Below are 4,715 nucleotides of genomic sequence, written 5' to 3'. Positions count from 1 at the left end.
GTGAGTTGAGGTAAATTATTGCCTTGACATATATGTTGGAGCTATTATTATGACCCTAGGTGTTTTAGGGAGTCACCTAGTAATCTAGCAATGTTTTGTGTCCCAGTGTGATGATTCTGGCTTTTATTCTCGAAAGCATCCCGTGATGCTACTTAGTAGTAGGTATTCTACTCCTTGGGTTTGAACCCGAGATTCACCCTACTTACTTCATGTTGATAGTAATTGCTAGTTCCTTTAGGATATTAGTAACTTTGCGATAGTCCTCGAGGTCCGTGGTATTTCCTTCTTCCAAATACTATGAACCGCTTATGGCAGATGTTTATTGGATCAAAAGATCACAATTAGAGTACTCTTGAGGAGTTCTCCATTCATAAATCGTGACTCTGCCAGTTCTACCTTTCTGCATGGGTTATCCGGAAGAAATATGTTGAACTTGGTTCGACATACTAATCTATGCATCCACAACTCAGAAAATTATATGTTCCTTTGAGTTGTTCTCTTTAGTTGCATTCTGACCCTCGTCTATTAATTGATAGTCAAGAGTATGCATGCATTCGTTCATCGATGTCTATTACTCTTGTGGTCCGTCAAGCCATTCTGTCCTGAATGACTTGGAGAAACAAACTCCAGTACCTCTTCCATATCCAGGATTGGGTCAAAGAAGTTGTGCTCCGCAGATCAAATTGCTAATCCAGCTTTTGGTTCTGTTCTACCTTGGAGTATTACCTTATTCTATATCGAGATTGTTATAGGAATTGCACACTATCCTATGAACTCTTGGTACAGTGATACTTCTCACCATCATTAGTCATTCCTCGGCCCTCGTGTTGATGCAACCGAAATACCGACAAATGAATTGTGATGTGTGAAATCAATACTGCTAGCAACTCTGTTGCTTGGTAGTTAAAGGATAATAATTTCATTCGTAGTATGTTGGTTTTCGAATCATCCTTCTAAGACTGATCGTGCTACCTAGTCCTTATTTCGGTGCACCCTTCGATTGATGAGTTAGGATCTTGTCAAGTCCTCACTCATTTGATCATATCGTCTTGCCCTCAAAAAGCAAGATTGTTCTCGAGCTTAGTAACATACCGGTGGTTCGTGACTTTCCAAATATCTTCTTGGAGGATTTACCGGGTTGTCACCTGACCGCTATGTTGAGTTCGTGATCAAGTTGGTTTCTTGTGAACCACCTTCTCTCCAAGAATCGGTGTTAGATATCCCTGAGCTAGTTGGTTAAGCTAGACAACAACTTGGAGAGTTGGAAGATAAAAGCTTGTCTGACTTAGTTCGTTCCAAAGGGATATTCTTGTGTAGTGTGTGTTGGAGAAAGATGATATCTTCATCGATTGGTCCCTGTGATCAGTTGCTGGACCTATTGTCTTATCAATCCTTTGATTTGAGTGTGGGCTATCGTCAAATAAAATCAGTACCAACGATGCTCGTAATGTTGTCTTACTCGTGGTTGATCCCTCGAGCATACACCCTTACATCTTTGGTCTGACCAATGCTATCACTTGTTCACTTAACTATGGAATTCCTTTTAAAAGGAAACCCGGATGAATTGTTGTTGAGCCATTGACAACATCCTTATTCCCTCCATGATTTTGTTGAACATTAAGTTAGTGTTGGAAACTTTTGAAAGCATTTCTTCATGCTAGTTCATGGAGCAAATGTTCGGATGTAAGAAGTGACTTCCTCCAGTCCATGTGCATTTGATGCAAGTTGCCGCCGTGGATTCGAGAAAGTCAATGTTGTTTCCTTTGGAATCATCCCAAATCAGTCATGCATACGTGCGAAGTATTCTGTGGTTCGGAGACTTGCAACCTCCATTCTATATGGGTCCCTAGCACACCAAGCCACTGATTGATTTGTTCAAGATTAATAAGTTTTAAGTGCTAGTCCTGAAGGTACCAGATGGATTTGTACAAAACTTCGATATCCTCGCTGATGGTTCCCCCTCCTGAACTCGGTAGTGTTTTATTATAAGACTACTTTGTGGTCATGCTTGTCTTGGACAACGTGTTCACATGTTTGTAGCAGAACCAGCTCATGTTTTGGAGCTTGCTATCGTAGTTCATTTCCCGAGAATCTCGCAACGTCATCTCGTCGAATTGTGTTGCAAACCTTCATTTTTCTTCCTAGACTCGATGAGTCTGGAATATCCTAACACCAACCAGATCTGAATCTCAGGCAGATATGATGGTTGGAACATTTCCCAAGAACTATAATATTGGTCTCTCGATAACTGGCAAAGTGGATGTCGTGGCCAGCACCACCCAGCCGAAAGACCTATTATTGTAGTATCTTGATTAAAGAAGTTGGCCACCTCCCCATAAGGATTTCGTAGGGTTTACCTCCCTAGTTGTTCCTTATGGATTCTTGTGCTCCCGAAGTCCGACCTTTTTACTTGATGTTCTAGATATCAAACCATTTCTATGAATGGGTTACACTAGCACATCAAGGAGAACATTAGAAGCGGAGTGCTAAATGTCTCTCGGTCGATCGTCCAGATTTTGTTTCCTTGGCCTCGCTAAGGTGAAATCTGAGAAAGTGTTATCTTCCTTTGCATCTGCGTCATCCTTCCTCATTCATCATGGTAGTAAGTTGTGTTGCCAGAATCCTTGACACGGATATTGGTAAAATCTTGATGAATATGGAAATGCTCAAGTTCTTGAGAGCACGCACAAGCGTTAGGTGTTACCGTCGACACTAACTAGGTTTGCTCTCAACTTCCTCGGTTATGCTATAACCATTCCAATAGTGGAATAACTCTCTATTGTTGAGCCTCTCCCCAGTTACTAGAATCATTCCCAGCATTTGCATTTTGTTCCCAGCTTGCACCGCCAATGTGTCATTCTACCATGGGTCCCTTCCATTTCTGGTGATAAGCAAAATCATCCATTACGTTGTCTTCAACAAGGTAATCCACATCATCCAAGTTTGAGTATGCCATTCTACCGACCCCCTCCAAACGATCGTTGTGAATTGCCTTAGGCTGGTATGAAGAGTTTCAATGATCTCTAAATCAAAAGTAATTCTTTTTGCCACTTAGGGTAACAATCTACGAATCCCCTACTCCAGGATGTTTCGTCGTGGTATCATGGCAACTTAACTCCTCGCTACGTGGACAATCGTTTACCACCCTCTTAAGTGTGGAATTGTTGTCTACCTAGTGAACCTCGTCACCTGCTCCACTCCATTCCTCTAGAGGTGTGCTTCGTCTCTCAGCTCGAGAGATGTTGCTATGTCCCATTCCGGGAGTTAATCCTGAGTTGTTCGACCTTCGAGAAGACCGATCCTTCTAGAGTTTTCCTTTCCTCTTCTTGTCATGATTAGCTGGAGTTCTCAGAGCAAGACGACAAGATAAAGATGGTGTTCAAATCAACGTTCATTTGAAGTGCAACCTGGATCGTGAAGATTGTACTAGTTTGCGTTTTCCCCTTCATCTTACCCTACGCTTGAATCTCGAGACGAGATTCTTGTTTAGTGGGGGTGAGTTGTCACACCCCTAGCTTCTGGCAATGCACTAGTACCAGTCTTTGGTGATGCATCATGTTTACTTTTACAGAAAGTTGAAATGGGGATTGACTAAGCCCTAGCACCAAATGAATTCAACTAGGGTCAAAATAAAACCTTTTTCATTGAACTCAAAATGTCCTCTAAAAATGTTCAACATTTCTGGTTTGAGGTGGAAGCATCTACCAAAAATGGTTTATATTTTTGCAGGACATATTTGGTCACTGAATTAAATCATATAGTATTTTCATTTGGGCATTTAAATGCTATTAAACATTTCAAATGCTCAAATAATCATAAACTAAAATGTTTACTGTTGGATATATTCTAAACAGTAGCCATGATTAGTTTCATGATTTTTGAAAGTGTCTGAGTATTTTTAATAAAGCCCTAAATTTACAGAATAATAGAAAACTGAGATGATTAGAAAAAGAGAGAGAGAGAAAGACCCGTACCTGGGCCACTTACCTGTAGCCGGCCCAGCTTCTGCTCGGCCCGTTACTGTGCAGCCCAGCTGCCAGTCATCTTCCTCCCCCTCGCCCCGAAGCAGCTGCGTGCTGGACGCACGCGCGCCGACGCCGGCCACCTCCTGCTTCGCCGTGGCAGCCTCCCTGCCTCCCTCCTCGACGCCCGGAGACGCCACGCCACCCCCTCGGACCCCTCTCACTCTTCCTCGAGGCCCCGCTCCTCTGCTCTTTCTCTCTCGCCCGAACCCGAACATAGCCGTCGCCGCCGACGAGAACCACCACGGCCACAGCCACCCCCTCGCCCCTCGGTTGTGCCCACGAGCTCCGCGACGTCGTCCTCGACCCCCTCACCGAACCACGCCCCGCCGGAAGCCCTGCAGCGTCGACTTCGAGCTCTTCTTCAACCTTCGGCCGCCGGTGACCTCGTCTTCGATTCGCGCCGTCTAGGTCGTCCCTAGGCCCACTGAGCTGCGCTTCGACCTCCCAGTGAGCTCCTCCGTCGTTTCCCCCTAACCCCACGGCCTAGCGCTCGTTGTAGCACCACTTCCCATGATGGCCGAAGCACACCGCCGCACGAACTCGTCGCTGACGAGGCTCCGGTGGCCAATCGGCCCCGTGCATATGCCCGTTGGCTTTGTGGGAGCCTGCAGAACGCGTTGTTGCTACCCGTTGATCCTCCCGTGCACGTTGGCGCCGTTTTCATCGGCGCCCGAACTCCGGCGACCGCCA

This window comes from Triticum aestivum, chromosome 2A, assembly GCF_018294505.1.
Source record: "Triticum aestivum cultivar Chinese Spring chromosome 2A, IWGSC CS RefSeq v2.1, whole genome shotgun sequence".
In the NCBI taxonomy this organism is placed as follows: Eukaryota; Viridiplantae; Streptophyta; class Magnoliopsida; order Poales; family Poaceae; genus Triticum; species Triticum aestivum.
The sequence above is the reverse complement of the archived record's forward strand: the minus strand, read 5'-3'. Positions refer to the sequence as shown.